At 32.1% G+C, this 25436-nt stretch overlaps 1 protein-coding gene and 1 pseudogene across 1 annotated transcript in view; both read left to right on the forward strand.

Moving 5' to 3' along the window:
- The first annotated feature begins 320 nt into the window (after positions 1-320).
- On the forward strand, positions 321-24486 carry LOC142324286 (T-complex protein 1 subunit zeta pseudogene; annotated as a pseudogene).
- The window catches only part of LOC142324285 (glycogen debranching enzyme), a 145931-nt gene continuing 143257 nt past the window's right edge, over positions 22763-25436 (forward strand). The window contains exon 1 of the mRNA XM_075365208.1: positions 22763-22781. The gene's annotated coding sequence lies outside the window, so the exon portion shown is untranslated. The remainder of the gene's footprint in view (positions 22782-25436) is intronic.

Below are 25436 nucleotides of genomic sequence, written 5' to 3' on the forward strand. Positions count from 1 at the left end.
TGCTTTATCATATCTAAAAGTTCTTTGAGGCAAAATATGAAGGTCATATGTATAATATAAGTAATCGGAAAAAAATTTCCAAAAATTCTGGTTTTTTTTTTCATTTTTTGACAGTATTTTTTGTTTCTTTGTATGATTAATTTAACTTGCTTCTTACCAAGTGTTAAGGACATATATATTTGTTTTATTAAAATAAATTTAAAAACTATACAAATAAAAGATAATGAGTCGTTTATAATTCAAAATATAATTTATTTTATGTTTTGTGGACGAGAAAAACATTTTTTACGTTGGCTATTGTGGTTTTAACCTTGTCAAGTAAACCTGTGGATTTGTTTGAATGTGTGTTATTGTTTAAGTTCAATTGTAAAACTTATTTTAAGTGAACAAGAGTATTTTAAGTCATATTTATATATATATATGTAAGTTTTTACTCCTTCATATTTTTTTTTTTTACTGTGATGGATGGCATTATTGACTAATTATTTTAGAGTTCGTTTACTTCATTAATAATTTTATGATATTTGATATAATATTTAACCTACAAAACTAGGTTAAGGAGATTTTAATTTCTATCCGTTTCTTGGTTTTGTGGCTTCAGTTTTGCTGTTTTTTTCATATATGTAGTTGTTTTATATTATTTATTTTTTATTTAGTGTTCCTTATGTATTTAGTTTTAAATAATTACCTCAGTAGTAATCTTTTAAATTATGTTCTACTTTTAGTCAACTTTAAGTTACTTGTACTAAATTTAAGTTGGATCTTTTGCTTTCTAAAAATTTCATCATTAATATTTTAGTGAATTATGTTGTAAGTTATTGGTGAGTGAACATTATTAGTTTTTATTTTTTCAGTTTTGCTAGTACTTTTGATTAACATATGGTTTTATTTGGTAAGAACTATAATATTCAGCTTTTAAAATTCTTTATTTCGCTGATAGAAATTAGATGTAAAATTGCAAGGTAATGATTGTATTTGGTTTTTAGTACTTTTTAGACAACCATTATGTTATTGTGTGATTTTAGGATTATTTTATACCACCTTTATTTATTATGAGATGATTATTATGTAAGGTCCGTTTGTTAAATATGATATGAGGCAAGGCTTTAAGAATTATAGTTTTTGTTTTTTGTATGTGTGACTTTTAAAGAATTTTATCTTGAAATTGGCATTATTTTTACCTACTTTATCTACTGCAGTTTTAGAATTCTTCCAGCATCTATTACTAGCATGTTATTGGGATCGTGCAGCGCTGTAATGATAAACATATGTGTAGTTATGTTTTTGAAGTTCTAAAGTAATTAATTAGCCTATAATGTTATTGTCGTCTCAGTTTTTATTCAAATAAGATATGTGTATATTTGAGAGATGTTGCAAGGGTCTTTTCAAGAAAACATTCTAATATAATTTAAGAAAATAGTTAATGAAAAGTAGGTATTCAGCAGGAACTGTTGATTTTGTGAGCACATGTTTTATACGGTCATTGCATACCATAATTAAATTTTGAGAAAATAAATATTGTTTGTCTGATGTGTTTGTATGTGCATACACTCTTTATTTGTGTTACACACAGAATCATTTGCAATCTCCAGCTAGCTCATTTAAGTCATACTAATGAATTTTACGTTTTATGAAACCATAGTTAAAACAGTAGCTCTAAACTATGTTACCAGTGGTACATTATTACTGATAGCAGGTAATCTGTATAGCTAGCAGGTAAAGGTAAGATTGTGTAATTGTGGGTTGAGGATTCAATTCTTATACCACATAGTTAAACATTTTAAGATCCAGTGAGGAACTACGGAGTTTATTTACTTGACAACACCTCAAAATAAATGAAAATATATTCACTCAGGTTTACAGTAATATTATCTGTGATAATTGAAAGGATTTTGTGACACCTATATTAAACTGTAGTTCATTTACATTAAGTAGTACATGAAACTCATACAAAATTAAAATAATACACAAGTTTCTTGTGCACGCATATGCAGAAAACGTACATAATTAACATGTAAATGCTGAGTGGTGCATTCAGTACAAACTGTAAATAATATCATTTGTGATGTTGACGATTCCGTTGCTTTCCAATTCATTCCAATAGTCATTTATACCAGTTTTTAATACAGTAAATATAATATACTAGTTCAATTACTGCAAAGCATTGTAATATTCCTTTAGGCAATTTTCTTTAGTGTAAATCTGTGCTATGGTCCCACTAGGACACCCTTTAAATAAACAATGATGAAGTTTTTAATTTTATGTATTATACCTAAAATACCAGTGATTGATACAATAATTGTAAATATTTATTAATTATCTTCTTCCCACATTGGTATTTGTCTTGATGATACCATACAGTAAAAATATGTCAATAGCTTATTATTTGTGGATTTATTTAAAAAATGTAATTAAACCAATTTTTCTTTCTATGGAAGAATTTACATTGACTGCAGTAATGATGTGTTGGATGGTGGTCAGTATCAGTCCTACTTCAACTCCACACAGTGTTAATTCAACAAAACTGATAGAGATATTGCAGAAAAGATAAAGGTTTTTTTGTACAGACCAAATGCTATTACTGTGTCAATTTATATAGTAAAAATAAAAATATGAACAATATAGATTTAACAAAAAAAAAGAAATGTGGATAGGTATAGGATTAGCATGAAAGGAATAGCGGTGTTCTTTGGTGGTTGGTTTTAAATTAACCACACATCTCAGGTATGGTCGAACTGAGAATGTACAAGACTACACTTCATTCACACTCATACATATCATCCTCATTCATCCTCTGAAGTATTTCAGAGGAAATACTAAACGGTAGTTGCTGGAGGCTAAACAGGAAAAAGAAAAAGCATGAAAGGAAAAAATCGTGATGGATGATCTTTAATGACCTGATGTTACAGAACAAAATGTTTGAATGTTTTACATAAAAGTGATAAAAAAATGTCCACAGTTGCAGATTTGTTAAGTTCTTTCCAATACTTATTTGTGAAGGCAGTAATTGAAAACTTATATGTGTATTAATGAATTTATAAGTATGTAATAATTTATAATTAGTGATCAAAAAGTAATATAACCCAAATATGAAGATGCACTTTTCAACAGCAGCAGTTTATGGGGAAATTATTTTTATGCTATTGAATTTCTTAAATGGATAGTACTTCTTTAATCTTACTGATTTTTTAGAGTGTTTATGGTGCAGAGATGTAAAATGAGTTGTTCAATAAAGCAAACGAAGATCATATTTTTGAGCATTATCTGTGTATGGAGATATTAGAATGTGTTTACTGATATATGTTTGCCAAATAAATTACCCAAAGGAAGCTAGTTTAATCACTCTTGTAAAAATGGTGGTGTAGCAGGTAATGTGTTCTGTGGTTGTTCTTCAATGCTTAAAGTTGAAATAATTGTCTACATTAAAGGTGAACTGCTACTCGTGGAATGGAATTGCATAAACATGTTCTCATGTCAGAATTTCTAATTCAGCAGTTTGAGGGATGTAATTATGACCTGACAAAATCAGTGTTGTTCAAGAACTTAAAGAACCAGGTAAAACTAAACTTACTGCCAGAGGTGTCATCAATTGCCTTATTGAAAGTATACTTAAGTGTACCCAATATTCTATAATATTAATTAATTTTTACTTCTGTGTTGAAGCTTGGTTCTATCTAACTGGCTACATTAATGTGTGTAATAATTGAATTTGGAGCATTGTAAATGTACACTTGTTTCAAAATTCTTATTTACTTATGGTTTGGTGTAAATTCTTATTTACTTATGGTTTTGGTGTAAATTCTTATTTACTTATGGTTTTGGTGTAAATTCTTATTTACTTGGTTTTTATTACTACAGTTAAAATAAATCTGTTTACCTGAGACATTATACCTAAATTTGTTATTTAGATATGTAATTTTATGTATGACAAGATAGTGCCACATCACATAATTACTGAAACCATACATTTTTGGCGACTATTAATTTCAAAATAATAATTTTAGCTTTCCATATCTTATGATTTCATATTACTAAATTTTTTTTTCTCTAAAAACTTTTGAAAAATATGTGTATAATTATTCTAAAAACTTAAATTGAAGAAAATTACAAAAGATATCCACAAATATGTATGTTTAAAGAGTTGAAATCTTGTCTATAGTTAGATGGTGGACATTTTCAATCATAAAATTCTGTTGCAAGAATTAAAAGATCTTTCAAAATAAAATCTGTTAAATTAAATGTCTTTTTTTATTTACTGATTATTACATTTTTGAGTTATGTGACTTTTGTACTCTTTGTAAAACTTTTTTAGAAAAAAAAAATTAACATTGCGCTTCTTTCCATATAGATATACATATCCATATACAAATTTATATTAAGCTAAATAAGTGATTGTATTGTATAGAATTAGGTATGAAGATGTTAAGGGTGTAACAAATTATCCATGTAAAAGTATTTGTTAGTGTTAGCACATTTTTCTTTAGTACTTTAAAAATTAAAAATAAAATATTTTAATTTTTGTTTTGTAAGTTGTCTTTGACATATTTAGAATTTCAACCATAAATTATTTGTTTTGAATGATCACATCATATTTGTGTTAAAAAAAAACTTTAAATTTTCAAAAGCTCAAGTGCAAATCCACTTCTCTCATATTAGTGCTCTCTTGAATCTTTTAGTGTTAACAAAGGACTGTCAGTGCTCATCAAGTTGATTAATCAAGCATTTTGTAGTAAATTTGTTCTTTGAACAAAATTTGACTTACATATACCAAATCTATAAAAATTAATGAATTTTATGGTAAATGATATCGAACAACTTGTTAAATTACTATTGCAGAATAAAGTTTCCTTTTTATCTTTTTTTCCTAATATTAAATCCTATTAAGAAAATGTGGCCAATTATTTAGGATACAAATGCTGTAAATTGGTTAACATTTATAATATTGGCCATACAGTAAGGACAGTAGTCTTTGTCACAAGTGCAGTATTAAGTGTCTGTCTGTATAGTGTACTTGTATTATGACCTGTATTAATTAAAATATCTCGCTCTATTTAATTTGCTGCATCTAGATTATTTTATACTTATAAAAACATCCTCTTCAAATCTGAAAATGATCTGAGTCTCAACATGTTAATAATACTTGGGTATTAATGGAGTTTTATATATTAGCCTGAGTTATAATGCATTGCCCAATTTATTTTTTGTACATATATATTGATTCATGTAATGAATACCTAAAGCATATACAATAACTGGTTTTATCTTGTAAATTAAAAATGTACTTTCAGATTATTTGAATTCATCATTAGTTTTTAAAAGATTGCAATTAATAATTACATATGATTTAAAAATAAAATCTCCTGTTAGTTTTTTTTTTTTCAGTGAAAATGCAGTCATTAATTATTTATTGATTACATGAGTTTATATTGAGAATAATTTATTTAATTATTCTCAATGTTTTGGTAACCTATGACTGCACCTTGCCTGAAATTTTAGACTGTTGGAAATTATTAGGTGCAGTTAAAGGTATTGAATACATTTGTTTTTAATTTGATAACAAAATAATGAGTGAAACAAAAGTGTATTTTTAAAAAATAGATTTTTATTAATTTTTATAATTGTAGATTTGCTGTAAATTGTTGCTCATAAGTATTTGTGTATTTTATGATTTGTTGTTTATAATAATGTAGTTTACTGCTTGCTATAAATAGCGCAACTTGTTCACTCTTATTGATGACACACTTTTATACCGATGGGAATTGGCTAATGCATTTGTATGCTGTAAATCACTTTGGTAAGCATATTTTATTTTATTTAACTACTTATTTTTTTTTCTAATAAAATTAAGAAATTTTTGCTATGTTGAGTTGTTGCTATGTAGTGCTGTTTGAGTCTATAACTTTTTATTCTATAAGAAATTTGATTTCTTTTTCTGTTTATTAGAAGACTTCTGGAACTTTGTATGTTTATTAATTAAACATGTTATCTATTGTTAATTTATTAAAAATTATTGTCTAATGTGTGCCAATTAATAATTTTTAACAAAAGTCACCAATGAATGCAACAATTAGCAAATTTAATGCAACATCAGTTGAGTTGATCATGACAGTTAGCACCTTTTTTTACATATAATGATGGTAATGTGCATTACCTGATGTAGTATTTTGTTACAGATGAATCCATGCATTCAAAAAACATTTTGCATAAATTATTAAGTTTATATTTAGCTCACTGTTTTGAAATGTTTGTTTGTGACTTTAGTATATAGTTTTATATATATATATATATATGTATATATAATTACATGTACCGTATTGCTTTGAATTTAAGACGCACCTTTTTTTTTTACAAATTACAGGGTCAGAATGTCAGGTGTGTCTTCAATTGGAGGTTTAATGCCATTTGAAATAAACGAATAGTTAATAGGTTTAAAACTGAAGTTTTAGAATACATGTGCCTGTTCAACATCAAATGGAGACCAGACAGGAAACGTGAAAGAACATTTGTCATCGTGTGTAGAACGTACACAAATTTCTAGAAAGATAACTCATCTCAAAGAGGTTTACATCTCAGCAGCTTTATCGCTGTTGACATCATAATTTAGTGATGAGCCATTCTTCTGGAATTTGTGCATATGCTCTGTGTATGATGACAAATATTTGTTCACCTTTCCTGTCCAACCTCCTTCGTTGTTGAACAGGCGTACGATATACTGCTGTAGTTGTGAAACGATCCATTTTTTCATTACCGTTCCATTCTACCTATTGTGTTTTTCTAACCATTTCTAAATGGAAAAGCGTTTTTCATACGACGCAGACTTTAAACGCAAGTTTATTTTAGCATTGAACAAATCGGAAATCATAAAGCTTGTAAACAGTTCTTGGTAAATGAAGCAAATCGTGTTGGTGGTACAATATGTAACAGAAATTATTTGCGTGTAAACGAACAAAGAAATCTTTTTCAGGACCAAAACACTGAAAATATTCAGAAACCAATGTTTCTGTTTTGGCTTACTTCGAGGAACTCTGCACAAAAGGTCTTCCAGTGACAAGCGATTGACTGATGTTAATGGCCAGGGAAATTGCCAGAAATAATGGTCTTCAGTTTAAAGTTAGCCACGGATGGTGAGAGAAATTCATGAAAAGACAATGTCTGTCATTGCATCACAGAACCTTCATTTGCCAGAAGTGTAAGATTACGTGCATAAATTAGTGGAATATCATACGTTATGTAATTTATTTGCGATTAAAGAAACAGTACTGTCTCAGTCAAATCAGTAATGCTGATGAAGTTGCTGTGTTCTTTGATATGCCACCAAATTACACCGTAAGTGATAAGGGACAAAAACAAGTAACTGTAAAAACAACTGGATACGAGAAAGTAAGAGTAACTGTTATGTTGAGTGGTACTGCCAATGGAAATAAATTATCACCATGTAATTCTGAACAGGAAAACTATGTCAAAAGAATGGTTCTGTGATGGTGTAATTGTTCGAGCTCAACAGAACGCCTGGATGATAAGCGATCTAATGCAAGGTTGGTTAGGATGTGTATGGGAACATTGACCAGGTGGACTTCTGAAACAAAACAGTATGTTAGTGCTGGATGCTTTTCGTGGTCATTTCTCTGACAACATTGAAACAAAACTGACAAGTGAAAATTGTGATTTAGTTGTAATTCCTGGAAGTATGACAAGTCAATTATAACCACTGTATGTCAGCGTTAATAAATCTTTTAAAGATCGTATTCGTGCACAATGACAAAAAGTGGTTGACAAAAAATGATCATACCCTTACACTGAGAGTCAAAATTAAACGACCATCAGCAGCTATGGTTGTAGATTGGATTTTGAAAGCTTTGAATGATTTGTCATAAGAAATATTTAAAAAGCCTCTTTGAAGTGCTGCTTGTTGAATGCATTGGATGGTTCTGGAGAAGATGTACTTTGGAATCGCAGGGACTCAAATGAACCAGACTCAGATGCATGCAACTGACCACGTCAATTTGACGACAACATAGACAACATAGAAAGCTACACACACTGTTTAGTCATGAAAAGCTACTGTGATTACTGATAAAATACCATACTTGTAAAGCTAAATACATATGTAGCTAACTACATTACATTTGAGAGGTACTATAATATAAAATATAGTGTTAAGTGCTTTTGATTCAGGTGTTTATTTGGATTATTCAATAAATTGTTGTGTAGTTACTATTTGACGTTTTGCATTCATTTTTCAAAATAGAGTGAACTTAATAAAAAATACTGATATATACAAAATACTTAGTATGACTTGCCATAATCTGTAATAAGTAAATTATTCAGTATTTTAATATTTCTATTGGATATTTTAATTTTTTCCAGAAATTATGTATAAAATTTTTGCAGTTAGATCTCTTTATTTCATCAAAAGTCATATAGACTCAAAACTCAATGTCTTAAATTTGATGGCATCTTAAATATGAAGAACTACGGTTTATATACAGACACATACATCCATGAGGGGCATTTGATAGTTTTACAAAGTAGCAATAAAGCATAATTTTTTTTTTACAAAATTGTATTTGAAAAGTTCAATAAATTTATTCCAATGACATTTGAGTGTTTTGATATCATCAAAAAAATATGATTTGTCAAAACCTATAAAATGTATTTTTATTTTGTTAATTCATTACTTAATGGACATCTCTTTTTAGTAAACTAATGTTTCATGTCTGGAAATAGGAAAAATTCTAAATGTGGTGGTAATAAATAGAGAATCTGGTGAATGCTAAAACAGTTCATAGTGTAATACATATAATTTTGCTTAATGAAATTACACTCGAGTCAGCTGATGTATTATTATGATAGAGAAACTCTTTTTTTTAACAAATGTGATTTTTGCTTTATTTCACTGTCTAGTATATCTAATAAAGCTGTATAATATTCTTCTGTTACAGTTTTTTCACTTTTAAAATAATTGACAATTTTATCTTTCAGTACACGGATTTGTTGAAGTTCACAAACACAGTTACCAACCAAACTTTTCCAACCAGTGTTGATCACTTGCTTTCTTTGGAGCACTTCTACCAGTTTCTCATTTTTTTTGTTTTTTTTTATTTTTATTTCGAGTGTGTAGTAATAAATCTAACTATGTTTCATCAATAGTTATGAATTAATCCCATGGTTATCAATCATCCAATTGATCCACTTCTTGTAGAAGTGATCATATTATATTTTTGATCAGTTTTGAGTAAAATGGCACCCATCTTGCTATAGATTTTTATATATTAATGTTCATGTAAGCTGCTTAATGTGTGTGTTCAATTGTGATGTTCAATGTTAGCAATCTCATGCTTCCTTATTTCTTCTAAATCTAAATCATAGATTTTTTCAATGGTTTCTAGTGTTCCTTTTACCTCAGCATCAAGTTATTTCAGTATCTGTCTTTTGTGCTCACTAGAAAATAAATTATTGATTTTGCCACATCAAAATATTGATCTAAGTGATGATATCTTGAGTTGTTAAGCCTTTCAGAAATATGTATCTAATATTTGCATAACATTTTTTTTTTCAAATTAGAATTTGTTTACTTCATATGGCTTTAACAAATAAAGTAACCTGTAGAATTTCAAATTTTTTACAGTGTTGATAAAATCATTGGTACTCATCTGCTATTGTTTTGTTATAATTAATGCTGTCATGTGTTTTAATTATGGGAAATATAAAATGCTCCTTAAATATAATATAATAATAAATTATAATATATCTTTATTTATAAATCTACAATGAAGTTAAAACAAAAAATTATAATTATAAATTGACAGTACCCTCTAGTTCAAAGACTGTCATGTTTGAGAATTTGCTAAATAAAAAAAAACCAAACAAAAAAAAAATTAAATTTACAGAAATAAAAAGCTGTTATAAAAATGCTAACTTAAAGAATTAATACACTTCAAATACCATTAAGTATTATAAATATTTAATACAAGCTTGTTATAATTTGCATTAGTAATTGAATTCTTTAACTGGCTTTAGCCTATAATACCAGGCTTGCTTGTTATAATTACTTAATAATACACCAGCTCAATGGCTATTTGCCATTCAAATATTGTTTTACTTCACATGCACTTAATAATGCTTTTTGCAATGTATTTTCTTATTAATTAAATTAGAATAGAACACGTAGCATTAAAATGCAGAATGTTCTCCTTTTCATTGTGTTAAAGTTGAACATTTTTTGGAACCAGCAATATATGAATATTTATTTAAATGAATTAATTCCAGTCTAGTGTTTATGAACCGATTTATTGTAATAACAGTATTTTCTTTACTGTAAATATAATCTTTGAAGTCCTTATGAAATGCTGACTACTAAAACTTGCTTGATTAGTATCAGAAGAGAATGTAATAGATGGATAAGATATTTTAATAGATATGATATTTTCATATCATCCAGTAGGATATAATATTGGTGTATAAAATTGAACACTCAAGGAATCCCAATTATTGTACCAAAATAATGTCTCATTTAATAAAAATGTAGGATATCTACTCTGTTTTAAAGAGTAACAATGTCTTGCACATTTTTAAGTTATTTATAAAAGTGTGCAGAAATATAGGCTAGAAACCCATCTCAAGAAGTAGAAGAAAATCAGGTATTTCTTGGCAAATTAAAAATTTGTTTAATGGAAGATTTCTGAAGTAATCGTATTGTTTTTTGTTCATTAATCCCATTGTGTTGTTCATAATAAATGTTTGACCATACACTGCATCAAAGATCCGTAGTTTCACCAAAAAATGAAATATCCTTATTCTAAATTATGTCATTGAAAGAAGACAGAAAAAATTTGGCCTTAGGCAGAACACGCCAAAGATGTGTTTCTAGAAATAAATTCAATTAGTGGTTTGGAAATAAGAAAATTTATATAAATATTTTAAACATAACTGTTATAAATAAATATTTAAAATACAAAGTTTATTGTGTTTCTAGATATTGAAATTATTTCTAGAAAATTGGAATTATTTCTAGAAATAAACTTTTTATTTTAAATATTTATATATCAATTATGTTTAATTGACAAACAAATTAAATAACTGTAAGCTTAATATACAGCTCTGTTTAACTGCCATACCATTGCAAAACTCCCTGATATACCACTCAAAAACCAAACTGCAGTGTTGGCTTCATTATTGATATCGCTAAAAAAACCCTTCAAAAACTTAGAAGATACACCCAATTCTAGCAATCTATAAAACAAGGCAAGCTTATTAAGATTATAAAATTCAGCTGAAAGTAAAACATAAAAAGGATGTGAAGAAAAAAATTTTCCGTATGCTTAATTTTAATTTTACTCCAAAGTTAAATACCATTATGTTTGGTGGATATTTCTTTTAGAATCCAATTTGTTAGTCTTTTATTATGTTGTATATTGTTGTCCAGCTTGTAAGCCTTTTCAGTAAGAGATGTGCAAATATTTTTCAGATTGCATTTCCAAAGGAGATACCCCTGAAATTTCTAACTTTCCTTTAATCTTTCTTTTTGTAAGAGTCTCCCATGAAGAAATGGAGAAACTTTCAGGACATGTTCTACTGGTAAAAACAATGAAAAAAGTTCATAATAAACATAGGTCTGGAAATGCTTGTTTTCAAGTTATGGCTAGTGAAAGATATTGCCTGGATTTCAGTTCTTATAATAAAAAGAAGCCCACTGTAATTTTTGGAACCCAAATTAAGTAGTAAAATTGGTGGTTTCTTATGTAATTTGAGCTGGAAAATAAGATAAAACAGGTCCCTGAACTGTAACTCCACTTTTTAAGGTAGCCGATGTAAAACAAAATTTGTTGTTGAAAAACAAGTTTTTTTAGGTTTGTAATACAATAGCTTTGTTAAATGACTAATAAATGCGGAAGATTTAGTAACAAAATTTGAATAGAATTTAATTTTGAGAAAATTAATGTAAATACAGCCAATAGAAAGTAAGTAAGAACTTTTTAAAAATCGGTTTTTCATTAAAGCAAAACTGGCAAAAAATAAACAGAAAATCATGTTATTCTTTCTGTACTTAATAAACATTATTTTTAAAAACAAAAATGCTAATTACTGAAAATAATTTTAAAAGTAATATAAAATTTATAAAATAGTATTTTAGTTGTATATATTCAGTAATTTACGCTGGTAAAATAAAATAATTATGTAAAAAACTAAATTGAAATGCTTACTTTAGAAATATTTAAAAAGTTTATTTTGTACAGGTTGGCAATACTAACAGTTGGTTAACAATGAAAATTGTGCACTTTGTTTGAATCTGTAGTCATAAATTATCATACAGATAAACTGAAATTCTAAAGCTTTTTTTTTTGTTTTGTGTTGGAAGAGGAAAAATCTGTCACCAGATGCCCAGAAGCCTGTACTGCTGGGTGTGAGCGGTTTCCTACCAAGACAGGGATCCACTAAAAACACTCTACTTCATACAATGCAGTGATAGAACCACTCAAAGAGTATTGCATCATCACTGCACGTATCCACGGGTTCACGAGTGCTGACATCAAGCAACGGCTTCCAGCATCCCCCAGGGGCACCCAGCAGCAGCGATCCAGTTGGACCCTCGCTGCCCACCCCTAAAGGCTGACCTTCCACCACATCACACTCTGCTCAAACACCACCCAATTGTCTCACCTGTTCTACAAGCTTCCAGGAGAGTATATCTTTAAACTATACAGCACAGATGTTCCATTTCTCGCGTAAGGCCAATATATGTTCCATGACCCATGACATCCTTCAGGGAGACCACTCCTTCAATGGCTGGTCTGTAGCCCATCTTAAACACATTAAAAATGCATGTTCCATATCCTCTATCTTGGCAGTATATACGAATCGATGTCTGGCATGGAGGTAAACCTAGTGCCACATAGTATTAGCCGATGCATCCACCTACTAATGGTGCCCGCATCCCACCTCCTGCCTTCGATCAAACATCCTGCTCCTGGCATCCAAGACCTCCATACCCCAGTATCTATCTGCCTGCTCCTTCGTCACCATATCATTTGAAGCCATACTGGATATCACAAGGATGGCCTCAAGCGACACTGATCAGTATGCCATGGCCTCATGCAGCGTAAATCTTCTATAGTGCTGTGTATCTTAGTGCAATTACGCTTAACCTTCAGATCTTGAAACCATACTGGAGCTTCATATAAGATGACCAAGACCACTGTGGACGCTATCAGTCTTCTCCTGGAAACGCACGGGCCACCGATGTTCCTCATCAACCTTTTTCTATTTTTTTTCCTGTTTAGCCTCCGGTAACTACCGTTAAGATAATTCTTCAGAGGATGAATGAGGATGATATGTATGAGTGTAAATGAAGTGTATAGTCTTGTACATTCTCAGTTCGACCATTCCTGAGATGTGTGGTTAATTGAAACCCAACCACCAAATAACACCGGTATCCACGATCTAGTATTCAAATCCGTGTAAAAATATCTGGCTTTACTAGGACTTGAACGCTGTAACTCTCGACTCCCAACTCTCGACTTGGGAAGACGCGTTAACCACTAGACCAACCTGGCGGGTTTCCTCATCAACCTAGAGACCGCCAATGACACCTTCTCCGCTTTCTTGCACATCTCACAAATATGCACCTTGAACTCCCTTGTATGACCCATCCAGACACCAAGATACCTCGCTCTCTCTGAGGGGGTCACTCCTATTCCTTCCAATCCATTGGAGATCCTCGGAATCCTCTTTCTTTTCATCATCTGGATCATTTTAGTCTTATGAGGTGCAACCTTGAGCCCTGTAGCCTTTAGTCAGCCACCACCACCACCGCTAACAGTGCTCAATTAACCCAGAGCTTAACCTCACTAGCATTCCTTCCCATCACCATAATGGCGAGGTCATCCGCACAGGCGAGTTCATCCGCACAGGCGAGTAATTGCACCCCTGCTTGGACCTGAACACCCAGGAGGCCATTATATGCCAAATTCTGTAATAGGGGGCTCAGAATTGACCTCTGGTGCACCTCTTTCTCCATGGTTATGACGACCTCCTCACCCTCTTCAGAAGTGATCAGCATCTCTCTACCTGTGAAGTACTTTTGAATCATTCTGATCCTTCCTGTCTACCAGTGAGTCCAAAATAGTATTCCAACCAATAGTATTGAAAGCATTTTCAATACCTACCATAATCAACAACGGTATCTCCCGAGTTTGTCTAGTCCTCTATGTAGCCACCTTAGCAATCTCCAAAACTCTACCTTTTGTATCCATAGTGGACCGTCCCTTCCTGAAACCATATTGTCTCTTGAACAGTCCACCACACTATTTCAATTCCAGGCAGTCTCCTCCAGGAGAGCCTCAAAGACCTTTCCAACAGAATTAATCAGGGATATAGGTCGATAACCACATCCCACCATAGGCACTATGATCAACCTGGCTGTTTTCCAGCTACCTAGCATGACCTTACAAGATAAAGCCTGATTGAAAGCTTCAAGAAATGGCAAAGGGGATGCCTCGGCCATAATTTTTAACACCTCCGCCGTAACCCTGTCTGGTCCCGGACTCTTGTGGGGTCTAAGCTTGTTGACAGCATATTCCAACTCCTCCACTGTAAATCTCGGGATCTCTCCAGACACGATTTCTGGTTTGTTCCATTTCTGCTCCTGAGTATAAAGCTTTCGCAGAGCCCACATCAGCTGAGCCACCAGCAGTCTGGGGAACCCCCTCCCAAACCTACCCATGTCTGTACATGTCACTAAATGGATTTTCATCCAATTCCTCACTTAGTTCACGCCATTTTTCCTTCTTAGCATCTGTGATGGCCTTTTTAAAATCCTCCTGGACTGCCTTAATCTTAAGGCCGCCTCCTCATTTGTAGTGTCAATCTGTTCAATTTGTAGAAGACAATCTGTCCAAACCTTAGGGTCTCTGTATAGCTTCTACAGAGGTCTCTGTAGGGCTTCATGTATAGCCTCGTGCAGCCTCTCATTCATATCCAGACCCGACACTTTCTCTAAGAAGCTCTTCGTAAGTGCCGGTATCTGAGACTCTGTCATCAGCCAAGGCTGAAAACTCAAAGGATGGCTTAGTTGTCCCTCCACATCAGTACGACTACTAGGAGAGTGCCAAACGACCAACTCTATACAGCTATGATTGCTGAGTGTCTCCCTGTCTAACACCTGCCACTGCACACTGCCGTCATAATTCTCCCCACCAAATTTCAGGTCCAGCATGGTCCTTCAGCCCCCCCCCCCCCCTAATGTGATTGCACCAAATTCATTCACACAGACCATTCCAAGAGAGGCCATTGTCTCAGACAACATTCTACCCCATTTATCAGCCACCACGCTGCCCAACTCATGACTCTTAGCATTGAAATCGCTACCAATGATAGTCAGACCCCATGTACTCCTAATCTCCAAGGCTAATCCCTCTTATCACCTCAGAAAATTTGTTCACGGGTATGTTAAGGGAGATGTTGCTACTATAACATGTAATCCCCGCCTCAGTCGCCCATACAAATCCCTTACCTCATCCCCAGTTGATGACGGCCAGTCGACTGGTTACTGTGGTGACTGCACAAATGCCATCTAGATCCTTGTACCATCTATCGTCTGCAACAGCCCAACAATTAGGTGTAGAGACTAGAGCAAATCTGTTGCCATGACCCCAGCCATAACCCACAGCAGGTCATGCGACTGGCAGCATTGATTCGTGTTCAGTTGCAGAATCTTCATGACTTGCATTGAGGGCCGCCAAATCAGTGGCCCTCCACACCACACTTATTGCAGGTCATGGGTTCCCTGCATCCTGCCTTAAAGTGTTCCTCCTTGCTGCAGTTGAAGCAGCATTAGGATCTATTGGAGCCCTGACATTTAGCAGCTATATGTCCCATGTCCCAACTTAAAGGTGCTAAGGGACACCCTGCAGGAGATCCAATCTACCAATAGCCTGCCCTTCTTCAATAATATATATCCGCCTCAGTGTTCGGCACTGTCAAGGTCGTCACCTGAGTGCCAGAGTAAGCAGGCCACATTTTTAAGGACTGCTTGTGTTCTTCTAACAGAGTTCTGCAACAGCGTTTACAACCTCCTCCTCTGAGGTTAATGGTGTGATATCCCATATACAGACCCTCCTCAGTCTCTCTTTTCTCCAAGCAGCTGGTACCTACCCCCTGCATGCCTCCTTGGATTTTCTGGAATAAATTATCAGCCTTCTGTCCCTCATCCTTTATTTGTATTAGAACCTCCTCATTCCTGCCTTTACGGACCAACAGCATCTCTGAGGACTCCCCCTTAACCTCAGTCTTAAGGTTCTTCAGCACATCAGTATATTTGCAACCCACTTCAGTTGTTTTATAACCACTGTTTTTGAGGAGATCTTAGGTTCTGATCTTCCCACTTCCTTCTGCGGTGCCCTATGTATATGTATATACATGGTCCAGTGCATCCTCCTAGCTGAGAACTCGACCAGCTTCCTACATGGGAATGCAAACATATCCTCCTCTACTCCAAATACCAGATTGTTCTTCGCATTAGTGAAAATGCCTCCAATACCATTCTTCAACTACGTGAGTCTCTCCCTCTCATCCATTGAGGAGAATCCAAAACTAGAACAAAAATCGTCCTGTCCGACCCATCTAAACTCTCCCCTAGAAGCATCTTTGTGAAGGCCAGCAATTGGCCAGCGGTCAGCTTTCTTCTAGTCATTCAGACTCTAACCTCAGGGACCGTTTTATAAAGAGAGACTGCAAAGGCACCCTTCGACTCAAAATTTGTGGCCAAAAGATTACCACCAGCAGTTAAACTTGGCTTCTAGACAACGCTGATAAGGTAAATTCAATTTTATTTATTGATGAACCCACTTTTACGAGAAACCGAGTCTTCAATTCTAAAAATAGTCATTTATAGAGCGAATACAACCCGTAAGGTACTGTGGAAACTAGTTTTCAACATAGAATTCACATTAATGTTTGGTGTTGCATTATTTATGACAAAATTCTGAGACCATTTGTTTTCAATGAAAACCTTTTTTGAGGGAGATGCATACGTTCATTTCTTGAAAATAATTTGCTGGCTCTTTTGGAGGATGCACCTTTACAAATTAGATTGCAAATAATTTTCCAGCATAATGGAACATTTTTCTTCAGCAGCTAGAAATCACTACTTCAGGCAGTGTGTTGTGCACATTATGAAGGAAGGAATCTTAAACAGTTACTGTAACTGAGGTTTGTTATTCTGTTACCATTTATCACTTCATGTATTTTATTTTTTTGTTTTGCTTTAATGTTTATAAGGTACAAAAAGAATAATACGATTTTCTGTCTATTTTTCATTTGCTTTGCTTCAATAACAGAACCAATTTTTAAAAGGTTTTATTTATTTTCTATTGGCTGTAATTACATTAATTTTCTCAGAATTAAATTCTCTACAAGAATTCTACTCGAAGTTACAGTTGGATTCAATAGTTTTGAAATGTTGCAGCCAATCTTCGACTGCAATGTTGTTCTCAGTCAAATGCTCTTTAAATATATATATATATCTAAATGAATCCTTATATATTTTATTCAGTGAATCCTATCAGTTCTTTGATGTATTTGTGATAATTTATTAACTTTTTATTAACCATATTTAAAATATTATTAAGATAATAATATTAGATGCCATATGTTAGAATGATTTGAATCTAATTTTATCCCACATTTATAAGTTACATTACTAAATGAAAATATATATACAAGAATTCTAAAGACATACCATACGTATTATAATAAAAAAAACTTTACATGTCCAAGCAGCCCAATTATTTCCAATTAAGAGTATAAATTACTTGAAATCTATTTTGGCGGATCGGTCAAGTTTGTTCAAAATCCTGTGTGTTTTCAGTTGAAAATAAATTGAATAATGATGTGGGTTACTTGGTCAATTCCATATTTTCTATAGGGATTGCATTTTAATACGAGACATTATTTATCCTAAATGAATTCTAGAGGATGAATTCAGTAAGATACAAAACACCATTAAGAATATTATTTAAAAATAATTTGTGAAACATTTTGTTCATCACATCTCTTTCATTGAGATCTAGTATATAAATGGTTTGCAAAAAACATTAGCTCAACATAAGTATGTTTAGGCATACAGTTATACATAGAAAAAAATGTTTCATATTGATATATAAAAGAAACTTCATGTAGTAAGAAAATGATGGAATGAAGTTTTAAGCTTGACAGAATGTGTTTTGATTTCATTTTTTTGCATAGAGTTGAATGTGGAGTTGTTCGTAGAGTTTCATGTAAAATGAATAAAAATGCCATATTGAAATGAAAATGAAACTTTATGTAGTAGGCAGATTATTGAATGAAAGTTTTATCCACACAGTAGTGCGGACCATAAAGCCATAAAGTTATACTTACTCATAAATCTTTTTTTTTTACAAAAAAGATCATTTATTTTGAAAATAAATTTGGAGGCAGATTTCTACTTTGAAAAAGCAAGATTGTTTGCCTGAACAGTGTTTAGTATAAACATTAAATAAGTAATGAAAAATAATTGATGGGATGTGTTGTTATACATACACACATACGTGCACGCACAGTAATAATGACCAAAAAATTGTCTCTTGGTTGGTTTGGGGTATACTGTTAATACATAAATACAGTATGTGTATGGTCTATAATTACATCAGTTGTAGTTTTACATACTGGTTATTATGGCTTATTTTTTTACTCTTATAATGACGGAGAGAAGTGACACATCAATAACATAGTATACATAGTATCTACATTGCAGCTACAGAAATATTTTGACGGCTAAAATATATTTACTATAGTTCTTGTTTTTTTTATCTTCTTCCTGTACCAGATTATTGTAAATTTGGAACTGGCACATTCAGTTGTTATTAATCATTTGCTGTCAGCATATCTCATATCGTGCAGGTACAGTATTTTATTTTATGTGTCCTGTGTAATTCATTTAATAGTGATTTAATTATGACTGTGAAAAACATTCATGATAGAGGAAACTGTGCATATTATCTGGCAGTTAGAGAATGGTGAAACTAATTCATTGCCCAAGAATTAGGTATAGGTCATTTGATAGTGTTGGTGATATGGAAAAACTGTAAAAAAATGAAGAAAAATTTATAACAAATTCTATGAGATCAAAAAAATTACGACCTAGTCAACATAATGATGTAGACCAACAGCTGTTAAAATGGTTTAAATACCAGAGGGCTAGTGTTATCCTTACTAGCAACCCTATATTGCAAACTAGGTGAACGATCTTTCTGAAAAATTTGGTAAACTATGTGAAATAACTTCAGCTTGGATACAATGGTTCCATCAGCATCCGATATTGTGTCTGGGAGAATAAGCGATGAGGCCGCAGCAGCTCCAACCGGTGTGTCAGAAAAATAGCTATTTGGCCATTTGGCCAAAATTAAAAGAGGGCTTTTTGGGTGAAAAATTTATAGTGCTGATGAATCTGTTTTTTTTTTTTTTTAAACTGATGCCAGAAAGAATCCTTCAGTTTAAAGGCGAAATGTGTTTGGGGGGAAAATTATCAAAAGAAAGACTAACAGGACTAATTGCTACAAATATGACTGGAACTGACAAAAAAAAACTTCAACAGCAGTCTTAGAGCTTTTAGATCAAGGTGTGATCAAGTTAGTCCAGTACAAAAACACCTAATTTTACAAATGATACTGGATTTAGATCAAAAAAAGGAAACAAATAATTATTCCGGATGCTATAATTATTTAGAAAGACCATGGTATGAGGTTTCTTTGCTGACTAAAAAATTGCTTTCGACATGCAGGATTTTTACCACAGGTTGGCGAAGTTACTGATGTCACATGCGAAAAAGAATCTTTGGCGAAATGGGGCAATAGTCTTCAAAACCAATCGTTGTCAAATGTATTGTTTGAAGATTATCAAGAGGTTGACAAAGATTTAGAAATGCATGAAACTGTAACAGATGATGATGTAGTGGCTTCAGTACTAGCAGAAATAGACGGGGCATAGGTAGGTGACAAGGAAGGTAACAATGAAGACATCCATCCATCTGCCAAATATTCCAGAAGTTTTAGCGGGGTCAATCCATTTGAAATGACCCAAGGGTGGTTGTTTGACTAATTCAAAAACAATTGAAACTTACCCACTTGTTTCCTACATATCTAGGACCTTAAAACATTGTTTTTAAATCATTTAAGCAGTTTATCTGTGGTGGTCATTTTTGTTATGGTGCACATACATATTTTTGTGATAAGGGTTTATAGAAAAAATCATAACTAAAAAACTATTTGTCCTGGAAGGATGAAACAAAAAGCAATTCATTTATACTTTTTCAAGGTAAAAATTGGTCCAGTGGTTTATTTACCTATTTCTCTCTTTCTATGAGAAATTTTCCAATAAAGTTGAATATGAAAAACTGTGAAATTTCACTTACTGGTATTTTTTTTCATTTGTAGGTAATTTTCAATTATTTTTTTTATATGCAGGTATATGTTAGTAGTTTTACCACATACAATATTAGTGGTGATATACTTCCCCCTAAATCTTTATGAATTTTTGAAAACTAATTTATTTATTTTTTTAAATTAAAATTTTGGCTTTAAATAACTCTGATGGGGCTGGTGATAAAATTTGCACAATTTACAGTGTTTTTGTAGATGTTTATATCAAATAAAAAGGTGGTAACCTCTCAAAAATCATGAAAAACATGTTAAAAGTAATACCATTTTGACTCACTTAAGTGCTCCAAGGGGGTTTCTTGTCTTCTTGGCACTTTAATATTTTTATACATATTATAGTTGAAATAAACTTGTTTGAACCATTCAACTGCAGTGTTCATGTACAGGTGCTTGAAGTCATTTCCATCAGGAAAATTCATGTTGCAACATGCTCATTTATGCTTGTTGCATCATTTAGTTTTGCATTTACAGACTGGTCAGTCTGACATTAGTCAGTGAACTGTGCACATCATTACTGAGTGTCTAAAATTTCATCCTGTTTTTCAAATTTTTCAAGAAGAAAAAATCAGAATAGGTGAAGAAGAATGTTTGGTGTTGGCAGACTTTGCAGAAAACTTTTCATTTCTTATTCAAGATGAGATAACAAAGCTTCCATTGGGTCAACAGCCAAGCCACAGTTCACATTTTTGTGTTCTATTTCAAGGAAAATGATGTGTTACAACACAAGTTTTTGTATTTTAAGTGATCACTTGAAGCACGATAAAGCAACATTTTATTGCTTTCAAAAACTTATATCAAGGAGTGCATCAGAACATTAAAAACCTCATCTATTTTACTGATGGTGCTTTAAGTCAGTATAAAAATAAAAAGAATTTTGCTAATTTGTGCAGTCACAAAAAAGACTTTGACCTTAAAGCTGATTGGCAGTTCTTTGAATCGTCCCATGGGAAAAACACCTGCGATTGTGTGAGAGGAACAACAAAACAAGAGGTGGCAAAGGCCATTAAACAGTCAGATACTAAATGTTGATGAAATGTATTCATTTTGTAATCACAAGCTGAAAAACATCAAGTATTTTTTTGAATAAATCAAACGAGATAGCCAAGATTTAAGAAATTCTAAAAAAACAGTTTTGATCGCTGTGAAAGAGTTGTTGGTACTAGAAGCTACCACAAATATGTTCCTGTGTCAGAAGGCTAAAATGTTAATTTACTTCAGACTCCAAGGACTATGAAGACCATCCCCTGTCAAGTATTGTACCACTTTCACTTAAGGAAAAAGACTATTGCTTGTGTGTATGATTGTCAGTGGTGGATAGGAGAAGTGGTGGTAGATATTAGTCTTGAAAATGACGATGTGCAGGTTCATTTTTTCCACTCAGCTGGACCACGTACATCATTTCAGAAGTCTCAGAAAGACAAAGTGTGGGTACTGAGACATGTAGGAAATAAGTGGGCAAGTTTCAATTTTTTTGGATTGGTCAAGCAACCAGCTTATGTTTTTTTGGGACACTTCAAATGGATTGACCCAATGGCAATAAGAACCACATGCCGGTTTCTCAATTTTACAGAAATTGCTAATGAAGAAACAAAGAGTGTTTGTTTTGATTTAGGGAAGAACCTTCAAAAACTATTACAACACAAAATATTCAAAACAAAGCAAAATAACAGACTTTTTGCAGAAAAAGTAATTTTTTACAATTTTTTTTACAATCTTCTTTTACTCTACCTTATTTATTGTTGCATATTTTTGCTTTTTAATATTACTCTATTACAAAAATAAATTATTATTTTTAATGATTATTATTTTACTGTATTACAATACCCGTTTAAATTGCATATAGGTCCCTTGGTCAACACTATACGTGTGTGTATGTGTGGGTGGGTGTGTGGGGGTGGGTGTGGGTGGATGTATGGGTGTGGGGGTGTGGATGATGTGGGTGTGTGTATATCTGAAAAAAAAAACATTTTTTTAATATATTTTTTATTTATATATGTCATTTGACTGATCAGAATCAGCTGATCACGTTTTTTCAGATTCTTATTAGCTAATTAATTTCTTTTTTTATGTTTGACTCTGGGTGCAGATGATAATTTTGTGTAATTAATTATTCATGATTTAAATTAATTGCTACATCTTTTTTTAATTTAAGAGTATTACATTATGATAATTATAATTTTTTTATTTATTTCAGTATTTTGGGTATGTCTGCAATAACTTTATTAAATCCAAAAGCTGAATTAGCTCGAGCGTATGAAGCATTGGAAATAAACATAACAGCTGCAAAAGGTATACAGGATGTAATGAAAACAAATCTTGGCCCAAAAGGTACTATGAAATTGCTTGTATCTGGTGCTGGTGATATAAAGATTACTAAAGATGGTAATACATTACTGCATGAAATGCAAATAAAAAATCCTACCGCATCATTTATTGCACGTGCTTCAACTGCTGTTGATGATATCAGTGGTGATGGTACAACATCAACAATTATTCTTATAGGAGAGTTATTAAAACAAGCTATTAATTATATAACAGAAGGTTTGCATCCTCGTATTATAACGGTAGGATTTGAACTTGCTCGTAAAAAGGTTTTGGAGGTATTAGATAATATTAAAATTAATATTGATATTAATCAACAGAATTTGCTTGATATATCACGTACTTCAGTTTATACCAAAGTTAATCACAGTGTAGCAAAAATTCTTACAGAAATTTGTGTTGATGCAGTTTTGACTATTGCAAATGGTAAGTATAATGACATTGATTTAAATATGATTGAAATAATGGAAATGAAACATAAATATGAAACTGAAACAACATTAGTAAAAGGTCTGGTATTGGATCATGGATCACGACATTCAGAAATGCCTGCACGTGTTACTAATGCATATATACTTACATGTAATATAAGTATGGAGTATGAAAAAACTGAAGTTAATTCAGGATTTTTCTTTAAAACTTCTGAAGAACGTGAAAAACTATTAGATGCTGAACATGATTTTATTAATCAACGTGTTAATAAGGTTATTGCGTTAAAGAAAAAACTTTGTGATAATACAGACAAAAATTTTGTTGTTATTAATCAGAAAGGTATTGATCCATTATCACTGGAAATGTTTGCAAAAGAAGGTATTATTGCTTTACGTCGTGCTAAAGCACGTAATATGGAACGGTTAACACTTGCTTGTGGTGGAATATCTATGAATACAGTTGATGATTTATCTGAAGAACATTTAGGTTATGCAGGTCTTGTTTATGAATATATTCTTGGTGAAGATAAATTTACTTTTATTGAAGAATGTAAAAACCCATTAAGTGTAACTATACTAATTAAAGGGCCAACAAAATATTGTTTAATTCAAATTAAAGATGCTGTTAGAGATGGTTTACGGGCTGTTAAAAATGCCATAGAAGATCAGTGTTTGATTCCTGGTGCTGGAGCATTTGAAGTTGTTGCAGCAAAAGAACTTGAACGCTATAAAGAGGCTGTCAGTGGTAAAATAAAGTTAGGTGTACAAGCTTATGCTGATGCATTATTAATTATACCAAAAGTACTTGCAATGAATAGTGGTTTTGATGTACAAGATACTATTGTAAAACTTGTCAATGGTTCAAAAACTGAATTAGGATTACTTGTTGGCTTAGACATTAATACTGGTGAAACATTAAATCCAGTTGATGCTGGGATTTATGATAATTATCAAATTAAAAAACAAATAATTAATTCAAGTACAGTTATTGCCAGCAATTTACTGCTTGTTGATGAAATAATGCGTGCTGGTTTATCTTCTCTAAAAGGTTAATTATAACATATTATTGGCACATATTCTAATTTCTACATTCGTTTGATCTCATTCAGTTAAATTATGTGATATAATTTTGAGCCCAAATTGACATTCATGTGATTAATAAATGTGATATTAATGTTAGTTATTCTATTGTTGTTTATAAAGTTTTTTATTTTTTGTTTTTGATATATTCTTGATAAAAATTATTTTATGTATGTGTATTTTCTTATGCATAAATTTCTTATAAAATAAACACATCAAAAAAATTTTTATGACTTTTTTAAAATTCAGTTATAGGGTGCCTTTTATTTATTACTTTTTTAAGAATATTAGGCTTTGAATACAGTTACATTTCAAGTCTTGGGTAACCAGACCTGAAACAGTATTGTCTACCGAATTTAAACAACTGAAGTTTAGCAAGTGTAGTTTTTACTGGACTTTGCATGATTGTGCACTGTACATCTTGTTTTACTTGTGCCATCATAAATGTTATTGAAACTAGATGAATTATTTTATGGAATCTGTAAACATCTTATACCTTCACTAAGTTCTCTCAAGGACCTATGTTAATTAAAACAAGATAGGATTTTTGTGTGAAGACACAATAGAGGATTGCTTTCAGACACTCCACTAGCATAGTTGATACCTCTTATCCTCAATAAAGAAGCAGCTGCTTGTTAGTATAAGGTGCCAGTATGAAACCAGTCTGCTAGCAGACAGTTTCTGTGGTACCTATCAAGAAGAAGAGAAAGAAATGGGGGATAGTAGAAGAAGGCCATTAACAACTGTTAGAAGGATATTCTGGATGGAATGTTATGAGGCACATTCATAAAGTAAGGGCCATTTGGTCATTAAAAAAAATTAACTTGTGAGAAAAGGATTTTACTTACAGTTTTAGTTTACTACATATCTAGTTAACTTTTCCATATAATCGCCATTCAACAGTTTTTCTGATTATGCCAGTCGACAGTTTCCCGTCGATTTTGGATCGCACGTCTCGGTTTGGTGAGCGTTTTGCAGTACACATCACCTGTAATTGTTGATCTACATTCCATGAAATTAACCAAAGTGACACCCGTTTCATCCCAAAAAACTGTAGCCAACATTTTCGACTCTGAGTACAGAGATTGCTTAAACTTTTTTGGCTTTGAGGAACCTGAATGGTGCCACTGCATTGACTGTTGTTTTGATT

This window comes from Lycorma delicatula, chromosome 4 (genome assembly GCF_047948215.1).
Source record: "Lycorma delicatula isolate Av1 chromosome 4, ASM4794821v1, whole genome shotgun sequence".
NCBI classification, from domain to species: domain Eukaryota; kingdom Metazoa; phylum Arthropoda; class Insecta; order Hemiptera; family Fulgoridae; genus Lycorma; species Lycorma delicatula.